At 37.8% G+C, this 8,512-nt stretch overlaps 1 long non-coding RNA gene across 2 annotated transcripts; it reads right to left on the bottom strand.

The window, feature by feature from the left end:
* Nucleotides 1-2,426: 2,426 nt before the first annotated feature.
* Nucleotides 2,427-4,913, bottom strand: LOC141621250 (uncharacterized). 2 transcript variants are annotated; one of them, XR_012532169.1, is made up of 3 exons: nt 4,767-4,912; nt 4,393-4,692; nt 2,427-2,671 (listed from the first exon to the last, which is right to left on the bottom strand). It is a non-coding gene; the product is annotated as an uncharacterized LOC141621250 (long non-coding RNA). The 2 variants fall into 2 exon arrangements; XR_012532168.1 differs by having other exon boundaries at nt 4,393-4,913.
* Between the last annotated feature and the right edge of the window lie 3,599 nt (nt 4,914-8,512).

Below are 8,512 nucleotides of genomic sequence, written 5' to 3'. Positions count from 1 at the left end.
GTCAATCACTATCTCTTCTTGCTCCACGTAATCACGGATCAGGTGAGCCTTCCGAAGTACATGTCTAGATTTGTTGCTAGACTTTGGCTCCTTAGCCTGGAAGATGGCACCGCTATTGTCACAATAGATGGTGATCGGGTCATTCGAACTAGGAACTACCGAAAACCCTTGTAAGAATTGACGCATCCATATCGCTTCCTTTGCTGCCTCCGAAGCGGCATAGTACTCGGATTCAGTAGTAGAATCTGCTACAACACTCTGTTTGGAACTCTTCCAGCTGACCGCAGCACCATTAAGAGTGAAGACGAACCCGGACTGAGATTTTGAATCATCTCGATCCGTTTGGAAGCTAGCATCTCACGAATCCGGTTGCGCATAGCTTAGTATCGCCTCCATAAGTCAATACCCAATCCTTAGTACTCCGTAGGTACTTGAGGATATTTTTGATCGCTATCCAAAGTGTCTCACCTGGAGTCTTTGGTACCGACTCGTCATACTCAATGCATATGCCACGTCGGACGTGTGCATATCATGGCATACATGATCGATCCTATTGCCGAAGCATAAGGAACACGACTCATGCGCTCAATACCTTCAGCGTCGTGGGTGATCGAGACTTGCTCAACTGCATCCCAGTCGTCATATGAAGGTTCCCCTTCTTGGAGTTGGTCATACTGAACCTCTCAAGAACCTTATCTAGATAAGACTCCTGACTAAGTGATAACGTCCGTCGTGATCTATCTCGGTAGATACGGATTCCCAAAATACGCTGTGCCTCACCCATATCTTTCATCTGGAAATGGTTCTTCAACCATTCTTTAACCGAAGAAAGGAGAGGAATGTCATTCCCAATCAAGAGTATGTCATCGACATACAATATCAAGAATACAATCTTGCTCCCACTCGACTTGATATATAAGGATGGTTCTTCGACCGATCGAGTGAAACCATACTCTTTTATCACTTGGTCGAAACGATGATTCCAACTCCGAGAAGCTTGCTTAAGTCCATAAATGGAACGCTTAAGCTTGCATACTTTCTTAGGTTGTTAAGGATCTATGAAACCTTCGGGTTGCACCATGTACAACTCTTCCTCCAAATAACCGTTTAAGAAGGCGGTTTTCACATCCATTTGCCAAATCTCATAATCATGAAATGCGGCAATCGCTAAGATTATCCGAATGGAACGTAGCATGACTACAGGTGCAAAAATCTCATTATAATGCAATCCTTGCACTTGAGTGAAACCTTTTGCCACAAGTCGTGCCTTATAGATATCTGGTTGCGTGTCTACAGAACGCTTTATTTTGTAAAGCCATTTGCACTGTAGTGGTTTTACCTTATTAGGTAAATCAACTAGATCCCATACGTTATTCTTATACATAGAGTCCATCTCGGATTGCATGGCTTCGAGCCATAGCTTTGAGTCGGAACAGGCCATAACACCTTAAGGTTGCGGGTTCATTACTTTCTAGAAGTAAAACATCATTCTCCTCGACCATACCAATGTATCTGTCCGGAGGATGAGAGTCTCTACCCGACCTCCTAGGTTCCTCAGGAATATTAACCGTATCATCAGTTGGAGGTACAGCTTCCTCCATCTGTTCCTCAGTTGTTGGTTCTGGAAACTCCGATAGCTCGAAGGTTCTATTACTCGACTTGATCTTGAGAAATTCTTTCTCTAAGAACGTCGCACTAGCCGCAACAAATACTCGATGTTCGGTAGGCGAATAGAAGTAATGACCAAATGTTCCTTTTGGATAACCTATAAAGTATGTCTTGACCGATCGCGGGCCGAGCTTATCCTCGTGTCTCCACTTGACATAAGCCTCGCAGCCCCAAACCCGAATAAAGGACAAGTTAGGTACCGTTCCCTTCCACATTTCATATGGAGTCTTGTCGACAGCTTTAGACGGACTTCGGTTAAGTCACTACTACATTTAGATTCTATAGCAACACTTTGCTATTGTTGCATAATGTCATATAAATGTTGCAATAGAGTTTATGCAACACTTAATCAAGTGCTACATCAGATCTTGTTGCATTAGGTCATTGCAACGCTTAATGCAACACTTTTTAATCTGAAGCAACACTTTTGAAAAGTGTTGCATTGGTCATGTTTATGCAACGCTTTTTCAATTGCAAAGGCAACATTTTTTATCTTCTAATGCAACATTTCTTATGTAAAAAAAGCAACACTTCCTGAACTAATGCAATACTTTTCATGTTGATAAGCAACACTTACATCAAATTAATGCAACATTTTTATTTTGGAAACACAACACTCGTTACGTCCCAAAACAACACTTATAATAAATAAATGCAACACTAATTTATTCAAAAACAACACTTAATAAAGTGCAACGACATAAGGACTTGTAAGGCACGCAACAATTGTAATTCTCACTAATTGTGCATTCAATTGATTCAGTCTCAAAAATATATGTCAATTACATTTCAAAAAAGGATCAAAAGTAGAACTTCGATCGCAAATGTTCAATTATTTAACTAAAACAAATATAACAAATGTTTAAATAGAACAAATAATAATTCTTAATGACTATTTGAAAGCTACTAATTATAAGTCTTCATTCTTGTATTGTGAGCATATATATGTTGCCAACCGGACAAAAAATCAACCCGTCATCATTGTTAATACCTCAAATGCAACCTGTAACATAAAAAATAGAACATTATTAGATTTGAGGATTCAAAGGCTCAATAGGCATAGATGATACGTCACACTTAATTATCACGAAATAATAAATAATGCATTAAAGAACAACTAATTAACAAGGACGTGCAGAAAATAGAGTACGTGATTGTACACAAGGTGTAGCCTATGTGAAACGTTTGAGTTTGATCTCCAAAGGTAGGCCTGTCCAGCCATAATAATCACACCAAAGACTCAGAGACCCTATGTTCTCGATAGCCAGGCCATTTTTCTACCTTCACAGGATAAGCATACTAACCTGCTTTACTCTAATAATTCTACATCATAAGTTCCAATCATAGCAGCCCTATTGACTACTCTATCTACCTACAGAATTTACTCTAACTACATACTCATGCTACTAATAAGGTTTATCAATGGTCTGAATGGTTCAGAGGTACACAAGCATGCAACAACATAGGTGACCGGGTACAACAGTGCCTGGAATGGGTGGGTTAATTAGTTGTGCCAAAAATCAGTTTATGGGATGACAATATGCACTAGAAGCTCTGAATACGAATGACAAATGACAAACTGATCAAGTATGACATGGATATAAGAAAAACACCCTTCATTCCTCTTTGACTTGTTAGAAATCCCATCAAAACGGAGAATAATGAATGATATATACCTTGAGAGTTAATTCAGCACCAAACCATATACATTTTCAGACACCTTGAAGCTATCTAGATCAATGATACTAGGAAGTAGGAATAGACTTGAGACAGCTCAAGAATTTGCTGACCTGTTCATCAAATCAATTGTTACAAATAGCTCAATGAAATATTAACTACTGTATGAAAAGAGGTGACTTCCACCACCAAGTAGGACAAAGCATTTTTGAAGTACTGGACTTAATTCATATGGTAGGATTAGCGGGATTAGCTCTAAGAAAGCAACAAACGACATTAGTGCTAAATCAACAGAAGTCGTCTCTCAATTATAAGTTTATAACACTAGATAACTGAAAATAAAGAATCGCTCCCTAGCTTATCAGCACATGACAGCCTCATAAAGTTCTATTATACATGTAATATCAATAAATTTGATCCTCAAAGTAACGCATTTTTAATTTCAACAACTACAAAGAGGTAAACCTTGGATCTTCATCGAAATATTTCCATATTTTATGTTCTAGGTGCTTAAGTAACTTGTCATTCAGATAGCAAAATCAAAAATTATCTAAGTTTCAACAATTTTTAATTGAATTGCACAATAACCATCAGTAAACCAGCTTCACCCCAGATGAAGTAATAAATAGGTCACAATCAAAATGAATTTCACCAATCTGATGTCACTTGGTACTGGAAGAAAGTGTGCAGTGTGAAGGAGACCATTAAGGAGGGTTTTATGGTCAGTGGTGTATTGGTGTAGGAGAGTATTCTGTCAGGAGGTGTTATGAATGGGTTCGAGAGAGGAGGGCTCAGGTGGACTGGTATAAAGTTGTCTGGTGCCCTCTGGCAGTTCCTAAGCACTCTTTTATTGCATGGATTATTGCTCACCAGGGACTTATGTTGAAGGACAGACTGATGCTGTTATACGAAGTACTTCTGATATGATTCATTCTTTTCCACGAGTTCTAACTGTCACACAAGGACAAAAAGAGACGTACAGGATTGTGAATTTAAATCCAAACTTTAAGAAAGACAAGTATTTAAAGAAGATAGTGTGCAAAATACCAAGTCATAAAGAATCAGTTTAAGAATTTCAGTGTGAGTTCGCTTAACTCTGACAGCAATAGCAAGTCCCATAAAAGTGACAATCAAGCCAATTCCACCTATTAAAAGGGCTACTTTTCCTGCACCTTTTTTCTTCGGTTTCAGTTCTTACACAGTAAGAGAACGATTCTTTGCTATGGCACTTGAGGCAACTGTTGGTGGACTAGTAAAATTATGCTCATTCGGCATCTTCTCGAAAGGGAAATTCCAAGGAGCTGAGTTGCTGACTAAGTGACTATATCAAATTTATTGCCATCGATCCTTCATCAAGCAAAATTCAGGGTGATGTCAAGACTTCATACATTAACAAAAGATTCAATTCAGCATCTTCTTACCATAAATTTGGAATGGTCTGGAAGTGGGGAGGGATAATGCAATAAAATGATCATCTTGAATATTCCTGATAAAAGTTTGACATTATCAATACCATCCAAAAAAAAGACGATAAAACTAAATGTGAGGCAAAAATGTATAATGATATCTGAAGAAAAAAAGACGATAAAACTATCTGAAGAGTTAGTGTACAGGTCAGTCAATTGAAGATCAACCAGGTAGATCACTTGACCAGTGAATTCATTATTTTGCAAATATACCTAGTCATAAAGAATCAACTTATGATAGAGCGTCCACGAGCACACTCAAAAAAAATGTTTCTCTAGCGAAATATGTTTATTCCACCAACTTCAGCATATTTAAATAGTGTTGAACAAGAAATAATTGTGGAGCTAGAAATCCGAGCATTCGAGTGCATCACTTTTATGATCACAAAGCAAAGCAAATGCAAGTACAAATGCAGATGGAAACTTGCAGCATTTTTTAGAAGCTAGCATTTTTGAAAGAACTACTCCGTACATTTTAGTTTCTAGCTTTGCAGTCATTAGATGAAGAGCAAGCCACCATTCATATCTCGATGAATCATCATTTATCACACACATTCATCAAGAGAACACACTCCATCTTCATTTTCTAAATAATCATCGGAACAAACAGCCTCATTCATAACAAACTACAACTAAAACACCACGCCCACATGTTATATATCCCAGTAATCCAGTAATCCAGTAACCCCGCATATACCGCATCACCTTAAAATTCAGAAACAAACGCCGTACACCGTCCATGAGTACTCCTGCGTGAACATTCTCCTCATAGAAGCAAATGAATACCAGTACATTTGAACGAATAACAATAGCACAATTAAACTAATCAAGCAAGCATGTTTCGAGAAGAATCATCGATATTTGAACAGAAAAATTTGTATAGCTCATTACACTTCACATATACATTCTATTGTTTCTATTGTTTCTATTATTAACAAGATGAACATGATTAACACGAACAATGACATGAAGTATAACAAAATCCCCAATTTTTATAATCCTAATTCACAAAAAAAAAAAAAAATTAGAATCTGAAATTTACAGTAACTACATAATAAATCAATACAACACATCATAAACTATACTAATTATCATAAAACAACATATAAAACATAAATTAAAAACAAACAATAGCTTTATAAGAGAAGAACATTAACCTTGAAATCAAGGGTATTGACTGGTAGCTGGCGACCGGCTTGGGTGGCAGGCGGGTCGACGATAACTGAAAACAAAAGGATGAAATGAGATGGTGATTAATTAGCCGAAATCGATTAAACCCTAAAACCATAAAATCGATGAAATAAAGTATGTGACTAACCTCATGACAAGGAGTTTACGGCGGCGTAATGGTGTCGAGGGCAGCGAGAGGAAAGGAAGCTTTGGGTTGCCGGAGTTGAATTGTGAGGGGATTGTGAGGTTTTGGCGGATGCAAATGACGAAGGAATGAACTTAATCAATACTGAGTACTCCGTATAATGTAAAGGGTTTTTGGAGGTTTTAATTTTTTCTCTTAAAGTCAGTTTTAATTAGAAACAGACACAAAAATATATTATGGCGGTTTTAAAACCTAAAAACCTGTAACTTTGTATTAATTTTTAGTAGTAATCTTAACGCCGGTTGTTAATAGAACCGCCACAATTGACCTATGATGGCGTTTCCTATTTGAAACCGCCGTAAAAAGCTTATGTTATAACGTCGGTTCTTACTTAAACCGCCACTATAGACCTCCTATATACATAAAAATTTCCTTCCCGCCATTTTATTAGGCTTTTCGCGTCGTTTCTATTAGAACCGCCACGATAGCTGCGTCGTGATTGGGGTTTTTTCTAGTAGTGAATCTTATTTTTAGTTGGGGTTAAATGTTAGGGTTTAGGGAGATGAACAATCTACTAGGCGTGCGTTGGTTTGTGTACATTAACCAAATTCTCTTTGTTACAGCGTTTATGTTAAACCGATGAGAATGCTTAATTGCTTTCACATCGATTTTAACAAAACCGATGTTAGAACTGTTGATACTAATATTCTATTACATTGCTTTTTAAAAGTAACCGACATAAATAAAAAAAATGCAATCAATTGACATCGGTTTTTGAAAGAATCGATGTTATTTACGAACATTTACATCGTTTCAACTAAAAGCGATGTTATTGTGGCGATGTCAATAGGACTAATTGTACTAGTGATGTTGCTATTGTTGCTTAAAGTGTTGCGACAAAATGCAACATTTGTGTCAAAACGTTGCATTTATAACAATACAATGCAACACTTCTCTTAAAGTGATGCCCTATATCAATAAAAGCAACATTTTTGAATAAAGTGTTGCATGATTAACTAAAATGCAACATAAAAAACAAAGTGTTGCAGATGAAATGTTGCATTACATCAATTTTTGTAGTAGTGAGTATAAGAGCAGCTGACAAAAGAGCATAACCCCATAATGAATCAGGCACTACGGTGTGACTCATCATGGATCGAACCATATCAAGTAAGGTTCGATTTCTCCGTTCGGACACACCATTTAATTGAGGTTTTCCAGGTGGAGTTAACTGTAGAGCGATTCCACAGTCTTTCAGGAGTTGATCAAACTCATTTGAAAGATATTCGCCATATGCAGAAAATCCGAATGAGGGAATAGTCCCATTATCAACGAGTTTCTTAACGCGTTTCTCATTTATGTGTCCCATTCGACAATGCCATAGATAGGTTTGATCTTTGTCACCAACCTTTAATTTCTTATTATTCATGTGTAATACTTTCGTGGTTTGATCTAAGATATAAATTCCATTCATGGAAACTGCTTTGCCATAAATCATTTCATTAAAAGAGAAAATACAACTATTATCCTTTATTGAAAATGTAAAACCGTCTTTAGCAAGTACGGAAACAGAAATAATGTTCTTAGATAAACTGGGTACATAGTAACATTTATTTAATGATAACTCAAAACCACTAAGGAGTTGGATTACATATGTTCCCTTCGAGGCAGCAGCTACTCGTGCTCCATTCCCGACTCGCAGGTCCACATCACCTTTTTCGAGAGGTATGATGTTCTTTAGGCCCTGCAAATGATTACACAGATGAGAACCACAACCAGTATCTAGTACCCAAGTTCCGAAACTTGCATGTTTAATCTCAATCATATGAATATAAGATGACATACCAACAGGAACGACGCGGCCTGCCTTGATGTCCTCACGGTAGACAGGACAGTTCCTCCTCCAATGTCCAGTCTTGTGACAATGGTGGCACTCTATGTCACCGCCCTTGCTCTTTGTCTTGCCATGTGAGCCACTAGTCTCACCAGGCGCACTCTTACCGTTTCCTGGCTTCTTAAACTTTGGCTTACGACAGTTAGGTCGCCATGAGCCTTGCCCTTACCTTTACTCTTGTTGTGAATCGTGAGAACATCCCGCTTCATGCTCCCACTCAATTTCATATCCTTCTCGGTCTGTACGAGAAGGGAGTGTAGCTCATGAGGACTCTTTTTCAAGTCATTCATGTAGTAGTTCGCCCTGAAAAGGGCAAAACCATCGTGAAGAGAATTAAGCATTCGGTCAATGACAATGCTCTCACCGATTCTACAATTCAAAGACTCCGTTTCTCGACATTCTCAATCATGTGAAGAATGTGTGGGCTAACCAGTTGGCCCTTCTGGAGTTTCGCATCAAAGAAGCGACAGGTATGCTCATATGTGATAATTC

This window comes from Silene latifolia, chromosome X, assembly GCF_048544455.1.
Source record: "Silene latifolia isolate original U9 population chromosome X, ASM4854445v1, whole genome shotgun sequence".
Taxonomy (NCBI): Eukaryota; Viridiplantae; Streptophyta; class Magnoliopsida; order Caryophyllales; family Caryophyllaceae; genus Silene; species Silene latifolia.
This window is presented reverse-complemented; position numbering and strand designations above follow the sequence as displayed.